General features: G+C 42.3%; 1 protein-coding gene across 3 annotated transcripts in view; it reads left to right on the top strand.

The window, feature by feature from the left end:
- The window catches only part of SLC36A2 (solute carrier family 36 member 2), a 73,929-nt gene that overhangs the window by 14,591 nt on the left and 37,348 nt on the right, over nt 1–21,990 (top strand). The gene's annotated exons all lie outside the window — the stretch shown is intronic.

Below are 21,990 nucleotides of genomic sequence, written 5' to 3'. Positions count from 1 at the left end.
ATTACCATGTATAACTGAATACCATTCAATTGGATAAATGTATCATCATTAATTTCCCTAGCATTATGACTTGACAAATAGCTTGCTTATAATTTTACAAGTACAACTAAGGCTGTAATGAGTACCCTTGAGTTTACATACATGTTTGAACACTCCCTATTATATCCTATAGGTAAACTTCTAAATATAAAATTGTTAGTCAAAATGTGCTAATTTCCATCTAATACATATTTTCCACTGTCTATTGGAAAGATTGTAACACACGAGGAAGAGGAAACCTTCAGGCATTTTATGGGAGGGGAGAGAACGTTGAACTAGATGGCTTCTAGGATGCTGGACAACCTGTAGTTAAGATCACAGAAAAACACACTCATTCCCATCCTGCTTTTGTGACTTGCATGTTAGCTGTGTGACCTTGGGCAAGCTGTCCCCATCTCTGAGCCATAGGTAAAATGGTGAGAATAAGTCCTATTGCTTAGAGTTGTTGACAGGGTTAAAGGAGACAATGGGTATTAAGCACAATGTGGGTAGCGCTTATAACAGGGATTTCTCCCTCAGATTGTGGGCAGGGCTAAGTCTGGTTCTGGCATCCTGTGACTTTTCTGTCACAACTTTACCCATTTCATGGGGAGCTTCCTCCTCAAGAGCCCACAAGGCAGCAGAGGAAGGAAATGTTCTTTATCACTTATCCCCAGAAAACCCCCAAGTTAAGGTCAGGCCACCTGTCCTGGAACCCTGAGTACAATTAGGGCCAGACTTAGCATCAGTGCCAAGGGAACAAGAGAGAGTAGATCTGAGAAGCCATGGGACACATCAAACTCACCTCTGCTTTGGCAAGTCAGGGCCTGGAGATGCAGCCAGGGAAGTGAGGGGCGAGCTGGGCCACCCCTTTCTCCTGCCAGCATCGCCACATGTCCCTCAGTAAAAACATCGGATTTCGAGTACTGCTTTTTCTGCCATGGAACAATGTGGAAAAGTCATAGAAATTGAGAGAATGAAACTACATTATAGGTTTTGCACATCCCTGCCTCCCATCAGTCAGGGTTAGGGTAGGAAACCGTATTTTACGCAGGAAAATACCAGAAATAGATTTCATAATGGGAATTAGGGGCTTACAGAGCCATTAGGAGGGTCGGAGGAGGGGGCTGTAGACTGGACTTACAGGAAGGATTCTCAGAACAATGCCTCTGAAGTGGCACCCGGGGAGTCACCACCTCCCCCATAATCAGGAAGGCAGGGAAGCAGGAGACCCCTGGAGCATGCCTCTAGACAACCTTGAGAACAAAGCCAGGATGACTCTATAGAAAAACGCGTCCTCTCTACAGCCTCCCCTGAAGCAGAAAACAGCCTGAAGCAGCAGATATCCTCCACCACCTTTTGACCTTCCTGTTTTATAGACAGAACTGTAGCTTCCAGGAGTATAGGAGATGTAACTAACTTCCCTTTCCAGCCTCTGCAATAGAGGAAGACACACCAAAAAGATGTGGGAATAGAAACTACCAGTCAACCCTGTCCTGCATACCTTGGTCTCTGCTTGAATACCCTTACTGACAGGGAGCTCACTACCTCAGCAGTCTTCTAGGGAGAATGTTGGCGAGATCTGAGGGCTTTTTTTTTTTAAATTGAAGTATCATTGAATTACAATGTTGTGTTAATTACTGCTGTACAGCAAACTGACTCAGTTATACATATATATACCCATTCATTTTCATATTCTTTTCCATTATGGTTTATCACAGGATATTGAATATAGTTCTCTGTGCCATACAGTAGGACCTTGTTGTTTATCCATTCTATATATAATAGTTTGCATCTGCTAATCCCAAACTCCCAATCCAGCCCTCTCCCACTGCCCCCGCCCTTGGCAACCACAAGTCTATTCTCTATGTCCCTGAGGGCTTTCTTAGATTAGTAGGAGAGCTGCTGCACCATACCTGCTGTTGACCTTCACCCCACCTGGATGCACAGCACTTTGTGCTCCCTTATCTTAATGACAGCCCTTCAAGGAGGGGCAGGGCATGAGTCTGGCTGTCCTAATTTCCACAGAGTCCTTTCAAGCGCTTCTCCAAGACATAGTTTCCTGGGCCCTGACGTCTTAACTCTCACCTTCAGACAGGTTCCAGTCGTACAAAATCTTTGATAAAGTGAGGAATAGGAACCGAGTCCAGGAGTGCAGCCCCACAAGGAGCTGCCACTTGCACTCTTCAGAGACCGATCCAGGGTGAGAAGTGTGGCCCCCAGCGCTTGCTGGGATAGACAGAAACGGTCCCTCTCACTGTCGGCTTGTGGAAAGCAAATGAGTGGTACCCCTTGGAGGATAATTTGTTACTGTGAAAACTTTAAAAGTACATGCCCTTGACCTACTAAACCCACTTCTGAGAATGTATCTAACAGGCAACTTCTCATATATGTAGGAAATCATATGTGCATAATTACCCGTTTCAGCTCAGGAAAGAGCCAAAATACTCACCAGTAGGGGACTGGTTAAATAACCCACGATGCAGCCTCTAACAAAATACTACACAGTTGTAAAAACAATGAAGAATGAGCCACATCTGTTACACACTGATGGGCACAATCTTGTTCTTTAAAAAAGTAAAGGTAGAAGTGAATTTAATACTGTATAAAGGGGTATAAGCGTATGTGGCCCTCCTAAAAGAAACCTGCCCAAGTACAGTCACCCCTTCCCTGGCTCTTTTGAGTCTCAGTTTTCTCACCTATAAAAATGGGTATTGTGGGACTTCCCTGGCAGTCCAGTGGTTAAGACTCCATGCTTCCACTTCAGGGAGCACGGGTTTGATCCCTGGTCGTGAAACCGTGCACCGCTGATTGGGACTTGAACCCACGTGCTGGGACTCAAACCCAACCTAAACCCAGACTGGGACTTGAACCCAGTCTTTTAATTAGAGTCACTCACCTGTGTCTGGACTTAACTGAGGCTCAGGTTCTTTGTGTCTCAGCGCAGAAGGAATTCAGCGAGAGGCAAAGTGATAGGCAAGAAGTAGATTTATTAATATAGGATGCTTGTGCGGGGTACAAGCTGGCAGGTGAGGGGGCTCTGCCCCAAGGATTAAGCAGGCTACATTTTTATAGTCAAAGGAAAGTGGGGGAAGGGGAAGAGACCGTCTTCCTCATCAGGCTTACATCACTGGCTCCTCCTTTGTATCGGGCAGGAGAGTGTTTGACCCTATGAGGTCACACTAGCACGTCATAGCGCTTACTCAAATCTGCAGCAGGGTGGTAACATATACTAAAATATGTTGAATAGTCTCAGGTTTCTGTATAATGAGGGTCTCCTACTTTGGAATGTCACCTTTCCCTTAAATTCCGGTCCTTGGTCCTAAGGATCCCTGTCTTGCTGAACTCCACCAGCAGAATGCACGCCTCATTTTTTTCTTTCACTTAATAACCTGGGCATATCTCATGCTTTTATTTATGGCTTTATAGTTAAACAAGGCTGCTTCGTTCCACGACGTTCCTGATAGTTCTCGAGCGATCATTAACTTACAGTGGTCTCCCAAAGTTCCCTAGGTTTCCCTCTCTATCTATAATCCCCTGCTGGGACTTCTACAACTACCTGTGATGGATAGAGTAAGGTAGAGTACTATCCTACTCTATCCCTATCAGTCGAGGAGCTAAGATCCCACTAAGATCCCACGTGCTGTGCTCGGTGTGGCCAAAAAAATAAAGGGGCAGGGGTGGGGATTGACAGCCTACTTATTGGAAAGATTAAGTAATGTACGCAAAGTTATTTGGTAAATGTTAGAGTACTTGACACTTAAATGGTTGGTTTCCACTATTACTTTTTTTTTTTTTTTTTGCGGTACGCAGGCCTCTCACTGTTGTGACCTCTCCCGTTGCGGAGCACAGGCTCCAGACACGCAGGCTCAGCAGCCATGGCTCACGGGCCTAGCCTCCGCGGCATGTGGGATCTTCCCGGAACTGGGCATGAACCCGTGTCCCCTGCATCGGCAGGCAGACTGTCAACCACTGCGCCACCAGGGAAGCCCCACTATTACTTTTAACATAATTATTGGTTAACGATTCTTAAAAGTCTCCCTAGGCCATGGGTCTTCTTAGGAATTTGATAAATGTCATGAAATTGTAGGGAAAGTTTAATGATTAATGTTTGCTTTTTCTCTGAGAGGATCAATTCTTTATCTCATGGAAAAAGAAATTTGTGATTCACAAAAAGAAGAAAAGTTGTAAATTTTCTGAACAGTCTAGTGGAGTGATAACCCTTTAATTTTTCCCTTGATTTAGAAGTCCTATTATCTTCCCCTAAATGCATTCTTATCTCCAGAGATCAGCCCCTAAAGTCTGTCCTCTGCCTTTCCTTCACCAGTGATGTTGAAACCTCCACACCCTCCATCCTCTGAAGTTTGCTGTGCCCTGGGGCTCTGCCATTGTTCTCTGTGATGTTAGAGGTAACTGGGAGAGTGTACAAGGTCAGACCCATTTCCTGTCTAACATAAAGTGCTTTTATTTTATATTCTCTGTTCTCCTCTCCCAGGCCACAGAACCTAGAGGCTTTTCCTGCAGAGTGGTGGAGAGGGAGGGCAGAGGAGTCTACCTTCTTCGAATCCTGATGCCACCACTGATCAGCTCTGTGGCACTGGTCAAGCTCCCTGATGTCACCACTGATCAGCGTTGTGGCATTGGTCAATTTCCCTAAGCCTCAGTTGCCCCATCTGTAAAACAGGGCTAATAGTAGAGAGTTGTTCTCTAGATTAAATGAGACAATAATAGTTAGTAAATGGTTACTCTAATTAATTACCCTTATCAATGGCTACTCTAATTAATTACCCTTATCTTAGGAAATGTTCAAAAAGTTCTCCTCCCAGGAAATAATGCATAAAACCTTAAGAAATAAGAGACCCTTGAGAATTGCAAGCCCACTTTACACAAAGAGAAAATGGACCTAGAGAGCGGAAGGGACTTGTCCCAGGTTGCACAGCAAACCAGAGGCAATGCCAGGGTGAAAACTGGGCACTGAGCTCCCAGCACAGGGAGCTCCTGTGCCTCACACGTCCCACTGGATGGGGGAGAAGGGCAGTTACAAATTGTTTTTTTTTAAAACAATGGCATCTTTTTTTTTTTTTAAACGTTAGCATCTTTTTATTTGCAGATATCAGGAGCACAAATATATATAGCCAGCTAGTATACTACTAGTCTCTAGTGTGTTGATGGAGCCCCTGATAGGAGGGCTTGGTGCCCTTTCTTTATCCTGTTTCTCTTTTCCTTTTGGCTACTTACCGCTCCAGCCTACTCTCTGTAGTACCTTGTTGTCTGTCCATGTGAGACTAGTCATATACTTACATCATTAATATCAAACTAGAGTTCTTAGTACCCCTGTCTACATGTCTTAAATATTTGGAGGTTTTGGGGTTTTCTTTAATAGACTTTGTTTCTTTTTTATTTATTTATTTTATTTATTTATTTTTGCCGGAACTGGGTCTTCGTTGCTGCACGCAGGCTTTCTCTAGTTGTGGCGAGCGGGGGCTACTCTTTATTGTGGTGCGCAGGCTTCTCATTGTGGCGGCTTCTCTTGTTGCAGAGCCCAGGTTCTAGGCACACAGGCTTCAGTAGTTGTGGCACGCGGGCTCACCAGTTGTGGCTCCCGGGCTCTAGAGCACAGGCTCAGTAGTTGTGGATCACGGGCTTAGTTGCTCCGCGGCATATGGGATCTTCCCGGACCAGGGCTCGAACCCGTGTCCCCTGCATTGGCAGGCGGATTCTTAACCACTGCACCACCAGGGAAGCCCTCCATGTCTTTTTATGGCTTGATAGCTTATTTTTTTTTTTTTGACTGCTGAATAATACTGCACTGTCTGAATATACCACAGTTTATCTGTCCACCTACTGAAGGACGTCGTGGTTGCTTCTAAGTTTTGGCATTTATGAATAAACCTGCTATAAACATTCGTGTAAGGTCTTTGTGTTGCCAAAAGTTTTCAGTTCATTTGAGAAGATACCAAGGAATGCAATTGCTGAATCATACGGTAAGGATCCGTTTAGTATTGTGAGAAACCACCAAACAGTTTTCCGAAGTGGCTGTTTCATACCATTGTGCATTCCCACCAGCAGTGTGAGTGTTCCTGTCACTCCACATTCTCACCAGCATTTTATGTTGTCAGTGTTGTGTATTTCGGCCATTCTAATAGGTGTGTAGTGATATCTCCATGTTGTTGTAACTTGCATTTCCCTGATGACATATGAAGTGAAGCATCTTTATGCTTTTTTTGCTTTCTGTACACTTCTTTTGATGAAAGGTCTGTTCAGGTCTTTTGCCCATTTTTTAATCGGGTTGTTCATTTTCTTATTGTTGAGTTTTAAGAGAGATAACAGTCCTTTTTCAGATATGCTTTTGCGAGTATTTTCTCTTAGTCTATGGCTTGTCTTCTCATTGTCTTCACAAATCCATTTTTGTCCTGTTTTTCATCCTAACATACCTACTCAACTCCCTTCCTTCTGCCCACATCGTCATCTCCATGTCGGTCCTGTCAGACTGTAGGTGATAGACTGTGGCCTTGCACCACAAGGGTGTCCTAATGAACTGTGCCTACCGCTTTTGCTGCTGGTGAGAGCCTCCAAGCCATCTCACAAAGAAGACTTCCTTTGCTTTAGTTCTAGCCCCAGGTTCTGCTGGTTCTCCTGCCATCTCTTTATACACATACCAGAACAAGGCCTCTTGATTGTGCTCCATCAGCCAAGAGTTTGTTCCATCACAAAAGTAGTGTCCTTTTTTCACTTTCAACACACACGATTTTATTTGATTAATTTATTTTTTAAATATTTATTTGGCTGCATCGGGTCTTACTTGCGGCAAGAGGGCTCTTCGTTGTGGCGTGCGGGCCTCTCTCTAGTTGTGGCGCATGGGCTCCAGAGCACGTGGGCTTAGTTGCCCCACAGTATGTGGGATCTTAGTTCCCTGATCAGGGATCGAACCCACTTCCCCTGCATTGGAAGGCAAATTTTTAACCACTGGACGACCAGGGAAGTCCCAACACACACAATTTTAAAAATAATATTGAATATGTGTTTAAAACTCTACAGGATTTTAAAAAATAACCTATTTAATATATATGTATATAAATTATTTATACATAATATTTATAAGTATATTAAAAAGACCTGGACTTAATCACACTACGCTGTTAAAAGTAGTTACTTTTGAGGAAAGAAGTGGGAAGGAGAATTAGATTGGGATGAAGTGGGGAGAGGGGTATGAATACAGATGTTCCTTTTTTACGTATATACTTCTGTACCATTTGACCGTTGTATAATAATCATTCATCACCACTGTATTTTTTAACTAAATGGGAAAAAAGTCACATTACTTCTCATTTCCTTGAAATTCTGATGTGCCCGTGGGAGTATGAACCCCTGCACTCCTGGTAAAAACTGTTGTAGTAAGGGGTAGCGTGTATGATAATCTTCATTGCTAGCACAAAGACCAGCAATTTTTGTGGTGTCTGGGAAGCAGCAGGGTGTAATAGGAAAATCACTGTTGTGGAGCCAGGAGACGTGAGGTCAGGTGTTGAATCAGCCGTGTGATCTGAGGTGCTCTGCATACATCTTTACTCACCCTTACTGACTCTGTTAATTGTGGACCAGCCTACACAGAAAGAGCCAAGGGCCAAGGCAGGATAGGACCAAACATAGGATGTGAGCGATGGAGGCCCTTCAGCTCCACTGGCTTCAGCAGCCAGGACCAAGAAGCTAGAAGTTGCAGGTAAGCACAAAAGGCAGAGGGGCCAGGCTAAGGAGGCCCAAGGGCAGTATAAAATGGCTCATGACCCTGAACAGCATGCAGCGACTCAAAGTCAGACGGGTCCTGTGTGTACTTCCTAGAAGATCAGTGCATCCACTGAGAAACCAGCATCTCGTTCACTCATTAGTTCATTCATCCATTTACTGAACAAGTGTCAATCGAGTACTCGCTATAGATCAGGCACCATGCTAGCTGTTAGGGAGATAAGGATAAATGAAACAGGTATGATCCCTACCTTGATGGAGTTTCATGACCTAGCGGCAGAGACAGAAAATAAATAAGAAAAGAAGTAAATGTATAATCATGAATTAGGATAAGAGCTACAGGGGGATGGGGAAAACCTGTCTGAGGACGTGAAGTTTAAGCCAAGATATGAAGGACAAGAACCGACCAAATGAAGAGGCGTGGGAATGGTATCAACAAAAGGCCGTGGAGTGGGAAGAGCTGAGAGTCCTCCAGAAGCTGGTGACGCATCTGAGTGAGGAGGAAGAGATGTAGAAGGGAAGAAGGGAAAGGGAGGCCGGAGCCGATCATGTGCTAGAATGTTATTCCAAGAGTAGAGGAAAGCTCCGTAAGGGTCGTAAGCAGAGGAAGGGCATGACATAATCAATAATTTTATTTTTTCGGTACGCGGGCCTCTCACTGTTGTGGCCTCTCCCGTTGCAGAGCACAGGCTCCAGACGCGCAGGCTCAGCGGCCATGGCTCACGGGCCCAGCCGCTCCGCAGCATGTGGGATCCTCCCGGACCGGGGCACGAACCCGTGTCCCCTGCATCAGCAGGCGGACTCTCAACCACTGTGCCACCAGGGAAGCCCCCATAATCAATAATTTTTAAAAGATATCTATAGCTGCTGCATGGATCATAGATGGGCGAGCCAAAAGAAACAGATTCATTCCATGCGGCAAGAGATGGCCTAACACTGAGCAGAGTGTTCAGTGTCCAAGTCAAGTCAGAATTTTCAGGGGTCAGAGCCTTCCTTCTCCAAGCAGATGAGACTGGGCAGCAGATAATGGGATAGGGAGGCCAAGGCAGGCCCTCGGCTCCATAACTACCTGGACACAGAGGTTTTGCCTGGGAACATACCTGGACACATGTAAAAAGAGCCTGCCAGGGCATCCCTGCCTCTTCTTGAGCAGCAAGAGGTCTGAGGCTGCCACAAGGCTTCCTACCTAAGGCTGTGGGTAGCAAGGGCACCCAGGCAAGACAGGTGAGGCAGAGGGTAATAACTCTAGCACAGTGGGTGGCCCCATATTCTCTCTGCCTCTCTTCTTTTTATAACCAATAATCTTCTCCTCCCAACACCCACATGCAATCATGTTCTTCCTCCTGCTTGTGGACTAGCTGGGATTCTTCTTTGTGTTCCTCATGTTTGTGGTAGATAACTGTAAACAGGTAGGGCAAAGCCCTGGAGCAGAATTGCAAGATGGCAGGAGATATGCCAGCTTGAGCTTCCAGCAGCTCCCTCCCAATCAACCAAGTTAGTGAAAGCCTAAACAACTGAGCCTTTGCTTTTGAAAGCCTAAACAATTGTCCTTTTCTCAAAGCAGCAACAGATAAAACCCGAGCATACCTTTTCTACTTGAGAATCTTCAAGGTCTCCCTACTGCACAGGATATATTCTAATCTGGCTCATAAGGCTTTGGGCGACCTGGCCCCCACCTAGCATCCAGCCTGATTTTCCACTTCTCTTCTGTATGTGTCCTATGCTCCAAAACGTGAGTTCTCTAGTGCTCCCACATATATCTCCTCTTTCCCACCACTGAGCCTTTACTTCTGCTGTTCTTCTCACATGCAGTGTCCTTCCTCCTCCACTCTCTCTCCAAATATCTAAACCAGGGGTCCCCAACCCCCGGGCCATGGACAGGTACCGGTCCGTGGCCTGTTAGGAACCAGGCCACACAGCAGGAGGTGAGTGGTGGGTGAGCGAGCGAAGCTTCTTCTGTATTTACAGCTGCTCCCCATCACTCGCATTACCACCTGAGCTCCGCCTCCTGTCAGATCAACGGCAGCATTAGATTCTCATAGCAGCGCGAACCTGCTGTGAACTGTGCACGTGAGGGATCTAGGTTGCGCGCTCCATATGCGAATCTAATGCCTGATGATCTGCAGTGGAGCTGAGGTGGTGATGCTAGCGCTGGCAGCGGCTGCAAATACAGATTATCATTAGCAGAGAGGTTCGACTGCATAGAGACCATAGTAAATCAATTGCTTGCAGACTCATATCAAAACCCTATCAGTGAGTGGCAAGTGACAATTAAGCTGCATCTGGTGGCAAGTGAGTTGAAGTACTTCAGTTGTACAGCTGCATCTGATGGCAGGCTTTAAGTCAGAGTCTGACACTTACTTTAGCTCGGGTGTGGCCTGCCCATTATTTTCTTTACCACTTCCATCCACGCCTCTTTCCCACACTGCACACTTGTCTCAGTCACAGTTTTGGTAAGTCCACAAGCTAACCCTAGCCAAAATGAGTGAAAAACAAATGTCGCTGGGGAGCTTCTTTGAAAAGGGGGAAAGACCCAATGATGAGACAGCAGAAGACTCTAAGACCTCCAACAAAAAGAAAGCTGCATTTAAAAGAAAATACCAAGAGTCCTACTTAAATTACAGGTTCATTGCAACAGGTGATTCATTCTCCAAGACCGCTTTGTATAATTATGTGGTGACTGGCTATCCAACAAAGCCATGAAAACTTCAACACTGCTTCACCACATGGAGACCAAGCACCCTGCATTAAAAGACAAGTCTTTGGAGGTTTTCAAAAGAAAAACACGTGAACACGAAGAACAGAAGCAATTATTGAAGGCCACCACTTCATCAAATGTGTCTGCACTGAGAGCATCATTCTTAGTGGCTAACCACATTGCTAAAGCTAAGAAGCCCTTTACTGTTGGTGAAGAGTTGATCCTGCCGTCTGCTAAGGACATTTGTCGTGAAAATTTAGGAGAGGCTGCAGTTCAAAAGGTGGCACGTGTTCCTCTTTCGGCTAGCACCATAACTAGACGATGAAATAGCAGAGGATACTGAGGCACAATTGTTAGAGAGGATTAATGAGTCACCATGGTATGCAATCCAGGTTGATGAGTCTACCGATGTTGACAACAAGACAACAATGCTTGTTTTTGTGCAATATATTTTTCAGGAGGATGTTCATGAGGATATGTTATGTGCACTTTCGTTGCCAGTCAACACCGCAGCTGCAAAACTATTCGAGTCTTTGAATGAGTACATGTCAGGAAACCTGAATTGGTCATTTTGTGTCGGTACATGCACGGATGCAGCAGCTGCCATGACTGGATGGCTTTCTGGTTTCACTACTCGGGTCAAAGAGGTCGCTTCTGAATTGAGTCTATGCACTGTGTCATCCATAGAGAAGTGCTGGCTAGCCAAAAAATGTCACCTGAACTTAACAATGTTTTGGAGGATGTGATTAAAATTATCAGTCACATTAAAGTACATGCCCTTAACTCACATCTGTTCGCGCAGCTCTGTGAGGAGATGGACACAGAGCACGCGCACACACACACGTCTTCTCTTATACACAGAAGTGAGATGGCTTCTGAAGGTAGCTCTCTGCCTAGAATTTTTGAGCTACAAGAGCTGCTCCAGAGATTTCTTTTAGAAAAACAGTCACCACTGGCAGCACATTTCAGTGACACAGAATGGGTCACAAAACTTCCTTACTGGTGTGACATATTCAACCTGCTCGACGAACTCAACCTGTCACTTCAGGGGAGAACGACAACTGTGCTGAAGTCGGCAGATAAAGTGGCTGCATTCAAAGCCAAACTGGAATTGGGGGTGGGGGGTGACAAGTGAACGTTGGGATTTTTGACATGTTTCAAACATTAGCAGAGATTTTGAAAGAGGCTGAGCCAGGGCCTTCTTTCTCCCAGCTGGTGCACGATCACCTATCTCAGCTTTCAAAAGAGTTTAAGCATAATTTCGCAACCACAAAAGACCCCCGAAATGGGAAGGAGGGCATCTGAGACCCATTTGTGAATAAGCCAGGTGAATCGACTTTGTCCGTGCTAGAAGAGGATCAACTGCTTGAGATCGCAAATGACGGTGGCCTTAAAAGCATGTGTGAGACAACTTCAGATCTCCATACATTCTGGATTAAGGTCAAGGCGGAATATCTTGAGATTGCCACAAAAGCACTGAAAAGCCTGCTTCCATTTCCAACATCCTGTCTTTGTGAAGCAGAGTTTTCTGCAGTGACAGCAACCAAAACGAGATCATGGAGTAGACTACACATAAGCAACACACTTCGGGTGCCGCTGTCTCCCATCACCCCCAGATGGGACCATCTAGTTGCAGGAAAACAAGCTCAGGGCTCCCACTCGTTCTGTATTATGGTGAGTTGTATAATTATTTCGTTATATATTACAACGTAATAATAACAGAAACAAAGTGCACACTAAATGTAATGTGCTTGAATCATCCCGAAACCGTCCCCCCCACTGACCTGCTCCGTGGAAAAATTGTCTTCCACGAAATCAGTCCCTGGTGCCAAAAACGTTGGGGGACTGCTGGTCTAAATTACACCCGTTCTACATGCCCACCTCCTCTGGGTATTGTTCCCTGATCCACACAGCAGAATCGCCACCTTATTTTTCCCTTCTCAATTCAACCCTATTAAAAAAAAAAAAAAAAAGAGGTAGATTTATTTTTTCCTTTAATTTATTAAAAAAATTTTTTTAGTTTATTGAGGTAACATTGATTTATAACATTATATAAATTTCATGTGTAAGACATTATATTTCGACTTCTCACCACCAAAAGTTTAGTTTCCATCAATCACCTGTTGATTTAAAAAATATTCACAACCTGAAAGTTGAGAGTTATGTTTTATCCAGTGGGAATTTTTAGGACGCAAGCCCAGGAGGCAGCACCTCAAGTAACCCTGAGAGAACTGCTTCAAGGAGGTGAGGGGGGGAGCCAGGTTATATAGAAGTTTTGCAACAAAGAGCAGGTAGTCGGGAACATCAAAAGATTATTGTTAATTAAAGAAAACCAGATACCCCAAGTTAAGGAATTTAGCACTTTTCTGTGTATGGGAAGATGCAAGAGTCTCAGCTCACTGAACTCATTCCTTTGATATGCATCTCAGCTATCTAGGGACAGTATCCTATATTTTCATATTCTTAGTTTCCTCAAGGTTCACAGTAGGGAGTGGCTGCAATCTGATGGCTGCCTGATAGCAGGTATTCTTTCCTTCCTGAGTTTCCTCAAGGCTCACCGGCTCACATTGGAGGGCTGCAATCACTGATGAGTGTGACATCCTTTGTTTAAATATTCCATTTATCAGTCCCTCCTTTTGGTCAGAAATTTGATCAATGTTTGGGAGACATTTCATGACCAAATTTTGTCCCACAGCGCTGGGAGGCTCATCCCAGATCAGGAGAAAATTCTTGTTGCTCTGCCATTCCAGGTGTAATTTTTGGATTAGGCCCTGTTGGTAATTAAAGAGTCTCTGGATCCTCTGTCTTACTAGTCTACTATGATCTAGGAAATATTTTTCCTTATCGTTTCTTCCCATACCTAGAATCACACTATTACAATTATTTTATAAGAGTCATAAATGTGATTTATTTTTTCAAGATGTTTAGCCATCATCAAATTTGTTGGAGGCCTGGTTACCCACTAAGTACTGTAAGAGACAACAATCTTATAAGATAGACAGGATATAAGTAATGCAGCTAGTAATATTGACAAAGTCATAGTGCAGCAGGGAGACACAAATCATCAACAATTCGGAAATAAGGAACAAATTAAAACAAGGATTAGTATAACTAGTTGTAATAAACCATCAAGTCCATAGGAGAGCCAGCTGGAGAAGCCAAATTATGGGCAGGATCAGGTACAGAGAAAAAGATAAATGTTTTATCTTTGTTTACAAAGGTATACTTTATCAAGTTGTATGTCATAGCATAAGAGAAAAGTTTTTTCTGAAAAACAAAGATTAAAGCTAGTATACTTCCCAAAGTCATAAAAGTTATAAATCATATTCATCAGTTCATTCAGTCCCATGTAATTGATTCCTGTTGATCTGGATGAAGTAATCAGGTTTTCCATCATTTGTTACACAGTAAAGGCCATCAGAAACTTATGTTTGTTAAAAAAAAGTTCTTTTTATGAGTCTTGAAAATCTTCATTTTGTAAAAGCATCAGGACAAAACTTAAAGTAACATGGTTAAAGATTTGAGTACAAGGCAATTAGTAGGAAACGTGGATATTTCTGTGACATATAACATTTTAGAATAACCGGAATTATGACTGATAACGTTATATCAGGGCATACCAATGTTAGGAATTCCATATAAATTTTGGAATATCTATATTAATGACATTTATCCATACACTATAACCTAATTTTCATCTCCAGTCACTTGACATTGTTTCTGAAGTAATTAAACATACGAAATAAACTTAGTTTAACATTCCTCTCTAAGATGTCTGACATGTTCCTTCAAAGCATCCCAGAGTCAGCTGGACGCTAAAAGAGCTTTAATTGGATTTTAATATTTGGGAAGTTTGTTAAAAATATCAAAACATTTTAAAATATAACAGGTCACTGTGAAACAATATTTATTCATTTAACCAAAGTCACAAAAAGATTACTTAAGGGCACAGAAACTCACACAATCTGTTATCAAAAAGGAGCACTCTGAGAAACTTTGTTCAAATTCCAGTCTTGTACCGGCTTATTTAACAACAAAATCTATTTACTTAATTAACTTCAATCTAAATTTAGTTAATCCTGACCATGTATAAAACTTTTTCCCCCCCTCAGGGTTTTCTTCCACAACCTTTCATCACTTCTGGCTTTATATCAGCCTGTCCCTTATTTTTTTATCCAAATAAACCAACCAGCCCTAAGACATATTTTTTTTCTTTTCCCTCAATAAAATGTAATTCCATTCCTCAAACCTTCTTTACTGAAAACGCACATTCTACTTTCCTACTGTACACTGAAATGTTTCCGTATTATTCCTGTTAGCTTTAATTACATGTTTAAATTGGAATCCTCAACTCTTAAAAACCTTAATTTATAGTGAAAGTTAAGAAGTAAGCAATTATGAACTGTCTTTCACATTAGCATTCTGTAGATTGGTGGACATAAATACCAGTGATGATTTCTAAAAACATTTGTTTTCTTATAGAGGACATCTCAGGGTGGCACCAAACATTTTCATTAATAGTCCTAAATACCTTTAGTTTCTCTATTTAGTAATTGATGTCTCAGTATCTTATTTTTTTGGAAATTATCTAGCTATTTAATAAACTTCCATCACTTAAATTAGCAGAACTCTAGAACTTTAAGGTATCAAGTATCTGTAAAGATCATTTTAACTAGACATTTCTAAAATATAATTAATTTTAAAGAGTTTACCCAAAAGTTCTTATCTCATTTACATTTACTTTAAAGTTTCAGCATATCAAGTTATTTCCTTGCAACAGGTATAATAAGGTCTTATTTGACTTCTATTAAACCTGGGTTATAAAGCATTATACTTAATGTTGATGACTAAGGATATGTCTATTAATTAGATCAACAAACAAACTTTAATACCAGATATCAACTTCATATTGAATATTTCCCAGTTCATGTGAACCTGAAAGTCATTTTGGCCGGTTTCTTTATTTGTAATCACTTTCTTTTAAAATTAAATAGAGCTCTTTATAAATTCAATTTTGATAATACTTTCCAGAGGTAGAGATATTTCATATATATAATGTGTACATAGACATAAACAGGCAAAACTAGAGAGCTCATGGCTTCACTTTAAAAAAAAAAAGTTATGAATCAGGTATTACAATATAAACTTACCAGTTTACAAAGAACAGTTGGAATATGTTAAAGTTGCTTGCTCAGATGACTAAGGCTTTACTATTTGTAAAGTTTAGCTGAGGGAGCATTCCCAGCGGTTTGAATTTTAAAACTGCCACTTTGCTATTTTTTCCCCTTGGTTTCAGGTCTTGCCAGACTGAGCTAATTAGGCTCAGTCTCACTCAGTTCCTTGTGGCCTGTATTTGCATTTTCAGTTTGTAGAGATTTGCAGCAGAAAGACAGTTGCTTTTAGTTTCCCAAAGAACAGGTTTGTTACCTAAACCATACTAAAAGGTTTTTTCAGTGACAAGATTTCTAACTAAACTGAAATTTATTTTATGAGTTCTGTGTTCGAGAACTTTAGTGTTTAATTTCTCATGCCTTTAATGGTTTGTATAAGGCATTCAGCAAAGACCTTCTTTCTGAGTTTACAAGTTAAGCCAGAGCAAAATCACTGTTTTTCTTTTTATTAGTCCTTGAATGTTACTTCCCAGTTTTACTTACTTTTATGGCTCAGGTAACACTATTGGTGTCTTTTAGTATGTTCAATTAATATTTCCTGAGGGGCGGATTTACATGCCTTGTCTTATAATACCATGTAGGGGAGGTATTTTCTAGTGAAGCATGCCTATCCCACAATATAATTAAACAAAACAGATGTATCCATCTTATATAAAATCCATTTAAATATACCAATTTTATATATTTGCATCTCAATGCCGTCAGCTTTTTACTTTTCATTAGGATCCAATCAACAAGCTTACAGGAGGAGTTCTAGAAGTTTTTCTTTCTTTTGTTCCCTGTCTATTTTATCTATTTTTATATAAAAGGCTCTGGGATCCCCAGAGCGGGGTTGAGCCAAGGAACTCAGACCCTTTGGCCTAGCTGTTGTCCCAAATCGTTGTTGGTCAGGTATCTCAGCGTTAAAAAAAAATTTTTTTTCTAGCCCCTTAAATATATTTTAAAACTGGGGTTAATAGAACAGACTTGTTTGGCTTTTAATGTTGGGGACCAGTAGGGGGGTCCCTTTTGACCCATTTAACCTTAGGTCATGTAGTAATGTCAGATACCTTGTGTTTTAATTACATAAATGTCCATTTTATTTATCCCATTTTAAATAACCATCTAAAGATTTCTTTATTTATTTGAGATAATTCCTTTAAAATTTCTACCTTGGTGGAAATAGTATCCAGACTTTCCTTACAGGATTTTTCCTGTTAACGTTAATTATTCTAATGTTTTTATTAGCATCTGTAAGACCCACTGAGGGAAAGCAAAGATCGGGAATGAAGTTTCCCAAACCAGTTTTTCTTACTTGTTTTAAACTAAAGAACATCTTAGGTTAATCATTAGATGTATTTCTTTTTTCCACCTTTAATTTGATTTTTTTTATTTTTATAGGTACCAGTAAAACAGTTGTTTATAGTAAGAGTGCACTAGATTCACCAATTTGTTAGTTTCTCCAGTTTTAAAAGGATCCATCATTTGGCCATTAAAAACATATATATATTTATAGTGATTCAAATCATTAAGACGCAAGAGGCTTCCCCATAAGAGAGTGGGGGAGATTGTAACCAAGGTAAAATACGAGAGTTTACTCTCAGAAACAGTATGGCAGAGGTTAAGTTTTCCAAACATATACATACACATATAGACATACATGGAATGTCCTAGGAAGATCAGGTAGAACATATACATCTCAAAGACACAGAAAGAGAAATGCAGGTTTCCCTTTACAAGGACTTTGTTTAAAGTCAGAATTCTGAAAAGGTATTTTTATCAAGCCAGCTTTTTAACCTTAATTTAACTTAACTGCCTCTGCACTAAAAGGGCCTCTTCATTTTTAGGTCGAGATTTACTTTAATTTCCAATTAAGTAAATACTAATTGATATAGATCAGAAAACCCAGGCTCATAGGTCCAGATGGTTAACTCAAATTCCTTAGCAAATCCCAATGGATTTTTTAAAAAATATTTATTTATTTATTTATTTTGGCTGCACCAGGTCTTAGTTGCAGCACGTGGGCTCTTAGTTGCGGCATGTGGCCTTCTTATTTGCGGCCTGCGGCCTTCTTAGTTGCGGCATGCGGCTTTTTTAGTTGCGGCATGCGGCCTTCTTAGTTGCAGCATGCGGCTTTCTTAGTTGCAGCATGCATGCAGGATCTAGTTCCCCAACCAGGGATCGAACCTGGGCCCCCTGCATTGGGAGCGCAGAGTCCTACCCACTGGACCACCAGGGAAGTCCCAACAAATCCCAATGGATCTTGACTTGGATCGGGAAGTTCCTTAGCCAAGGCTCTAAGTTCTGTTTCAGTGTGTACCTAAGCACCAAGGATGGCTCACCTCTCCCTGTACCTAAGCACCAAGGATGGCTCACCTCTCCCTGTAATAGTTTTCTCCTTAAAGAGAGCTATAATCACTTCTGATTTTTTATCTTCCATTGCTGGGGAAGAGGGAGCAGCAGGAAGTGGAAGAGTTAAAAGGGAAAAAGAGATAGCATCTGGGCCAGGGAATTCTGATAGGAAAGGATACATGGGAGGAGCAGAGGGAGAGACAGAGTCAAAGACAGAGTGCTAGCAGCCTTTTTTAGTTCTGATGGTTTCAAAAAGTTACTCTATCATTTTCTCTTTTAGAAGCTTCTAGGTACCAATCATTGTAAGCTTTCCATTCAGTCTAGTTGGTCTTATGGCCGGCTTTTTCTAACTGTGCACACAAATATAGCAATTTTGGAATATCAGAAGAACCTAAATTTGGCCATTTTAGGTTGAGATCTCCTTTAGTATAATTTCCCCAATTAACTAGGTACTTGTAAGTATGAGCTCTGTACAGTGTGGTACATGAATCTGGCTGGGGTTTTAGTCGGAGGTCGGTTTTCTGATGCCCCTCGTTTCTCTGTTTTGAGAGATTCTATTTCCCATTTTAAGTTGAATTTGTCAGGGATGAAATTTACTAGTGAAGTTGTATCGTGGGCCAGCGTGCTGCTTGTGAGCTTTACTCCTCTAGGCATCACCCTACAGTCGTTTCAGCCCTCTTCTCCCTTCGGTGGTCTAAGACCACTGCAGGTGCTTGGATCACTGAATGGCCAATTCTTATCCGCAACCCCTGGACGAGCAAGTGCTTTAATGAATGAGTAGGTTTCCCTATGGGACCACTGCACCGGTGTGAGGCCTCTGCCTCCACCACTCCCGTGAATTTCTCAGTTACCTGAGAAAGCTGTAACCGACCGGGGGCAGTCTTGTCCCTTTTCTTTAGAGCAAGGCTCTCATGTAATATCTTCACTTTTATCCCGACAAATTCTATTAAGGCAGCCAAACTGAGGAAAAGTTTGATCAGATCAACCTCTTACCTAACTACTCAGCCAACCACTCAGTCTCCTACAACTGAGCAAACCCTGGTTTCTTTCAACCAGGCACTCCCCGCCCCCCCCGCCCCCCCCCCCCAGCCCAGTATCTTTCAACTGGGTGGGTATTTCCCTGGTATCTTTCAACCAAAGGCTGGGCGGGGGCAGGTACCCGCTACACACCACCAAATACAGCTCAGGATCATCAACCAACATGGGAGATCTGAGAACCAGGAGAGACTTACCCAAATTCGTCTGAACTCTCCAAGGAGGCGGACGGGCACAAGGGGCCTCTGCTGGTACCAAGCCTCCGGTTCCTCATAGAGTTCAGGCAAAGGAGAGAAGTCCACTCTGGGTCCCTTGCTCATGGTCACCATAACTGTTGACTTAAAAAAAAAAGTACAACGTGAGAGTTGTGAGTTAAGTTTTATGTGGGGCAAAATGAGCACTGCATCCGAGGAGACAGAGTTTCAGATAGCTCTGAGAAACTGCTCTGAACAGGCAGGTTATATAGAAGGTTTGTAACCTGCCATCTAGCAGCCATCAGACTGGGACCCACTCCCTACGGTGAGCTCTGAGGAAACTCAGGACGTGAAAATACAGGATACTGGCCCCAGATAGCTGAGGTACATATCCAAGGAATGAGTTCAGGGAGCCCAGACTCTTGCACCTTCCCATACATAGAAAGGCGCTAAATTCCTTAACTTGAGATATCTGGTCTTCTTTAATTAACAATAATCTTCTGATGTTCCCGACTACCTGCCCTTGGTTGCAAAAACTTCTGTGTAACCTGGCTCCCCCCCTCACCTCCTCAGAGCAGTTCTCTCAGGGTTACTTGAGATGCTGCCTCCTGGGCTTGAAGTCCGAAAAATTCCCTCCGAGTAAAACCTAACTCTCAAATTTTAGGTTGTGAATAATTTTTTAAGTCAACACCTAATGGAATATTTCTCTCTTTTTTTTTTTTTTTTAAGGTAAGGTACTAGTTTTATCTATCTATCTATCTATTTAATTATTTATTTTTGGCTGTGTTGGGTCTTAGTTGCTGCGCGCAGGCTTTCTCTAGTTGCAGTGAGCAGGGGTTACTCTTCGTTGCTGTGTGTGGGCTTCTCATTGCGGTGGATTCTCCTGCTGCGGAGCACAGGCTTTAGGCGCGTGGGCTTCAGTAGTTGTGGCACGTGGGCTCAGTAGTTGTGGCACACAGGCTTAGTTGCTCCGCGGCATGTGGGATCTTCCCGGACCAGAGCTCAAATCCGTGTCCCCTGCATTGGCAGGCGGATTCTTAACCACCGCACCAACAGAGAAGTCCCTCACTATTTTTTAATGCCCAAACTAAATAGCATAAATATATCTCTCCCACTATAATTTTTCTGTACAATATTTATTTAGGAAACATTTACATTTATGTCCCCAGACTCAATACAACAGGTTTAACAAAACAATCTGTGAGAAATATCTTGAGATATTTCTTACACTGTCTTACATCCCAGACACAGCCAAATGTTAGAATCCCACACAGACAGCTTAGAACACAGAACAAATGTCCACAAAGAGGATGTGGAAGATGTTACTGTAAACAAAGCAACTTTTTGTAACAAGCACGTTAATTTGTGTTCAGAATCACATTGTAAGCATTTATAGCCTAACATCAGTTAATTACGTACATAGCGACACTCTACTGAGTTTTAATTATGTTTCAAAAATTGGCTGAGTGTTTGGGTTGATGTGTCATGTGACATAATCTTTCCAATTCAAAATAATAGGAACTTGATTATCAGGCATGTTTGCACAGGTCAAAATTTTAGGAGCAGGTTACTGATATTAAGAAGGGTTTCTTTTCCCCACAACAACTAGGTATTTTGTTTTTAGGGAAAAACTGTAATAAGGGCTCTCATTCAACTCAACCTAAAGTAAATGGGGAACAAAAGGAGACTGTGTGAGAAAGATCTTGGGAATGTTCATGGAACGGTCAAGCCCCAGGAAGGATCCTGAGGCAGTCAGAGGTGGGAGCAGACACACCCAGGAGTCAGGTCATATCAGGGCTTCCTGAGCCTCTGCTCAGGTTGACTCTGTGTATTGGCTTCCTTCCTTCCTTTTGATGTGAACGAGCTCTATCCACAGCTCTTGACTTTTACTTTTTACCAGTGGTTGAGAGTCCGCCTGCCGACGCAGGGGACACAGGTTCGTGCCCCGGTCCGGGAAGATCCCATATGCCGCGGAGCGGCTGGGCCCGTGAGCCATGGCCGCTGAGCCTGCGCGTCCAGAGCCTGTGCTCCGCAACGGGAGGGGCCACAACAGTGAGAGGCCCGTGTACCGCAAAAAAAAAACAAAACAAAAAACAACTTCATTTAGAATTTGACTTGGGAAAGTTTGTCAAAGATAACAAAAGGTTTTAAAACACTTGGTCAAATGGGATCGCAGGTCACTGTGAAATAATATTATTCATTCAACCAAAGTGACAATAAAAGATTTTAAAGACAACTATAGAAAGTTATACCAGATTGCTTAAACGGTAAAGAAACTTTACAATATGTTACCAAAAGCAGATCAGTATTCTAAGAAAACTTTGTTCTCTTAACATAGAGAGAAAACCAAATTCTAGTTTTTGTACCAGCTTACTTTTAATATTAAAATTTATTTGCTCAATTAAATTTCACTATTATCCAGTCTTTCTTTTTTTTTTTTTTCCCGAGAGAAGGAAGGATTAATTATTACTTGCAGCAAGTAAGGAGAACACTGAGGATCTTTCCCACAGCGGTGTCTCCCCAGACAGCAAAACTGGGGACATTTTAAGCTAAGGGTACATGCATATTCATGAGGGGGCTTCAGCAGAGGAAAATCCAGCATAGAATTGGGGCAGAGGTTGACAGAGTGCAAGCTTTAGTTGGTTGAAATCAAGAGGTTCCACATCATCATTCTGTCCTCCACATGGGTGGGGGGCCCTCAGTTCCTGCAGAGCTCAAAGATGTATTATTATGTATATCCTTTGGGAGGAACTAAGACTCTGCTTTACCAGCACACGATTGTTTGACTGCCATTTCTCTGTTC

This window comes from Stenella coeruleoalba (genome assembly GCF_951394435.1).
Source record: "Stenella coeruleoalba genome assembly, chromosome: 3".
Lineage (NCBI taxonomy): Eukaryota > Metazoa > Chordata > Mammalia > Artiodactyla > Delphinidae > Stenella > Stenella coeruleoalba.
The sequence above is the reverse complement of the archived record's forward strand: the minus strand, read 5'-3'. Positions and strand labels throughout refer to the sequence as shown.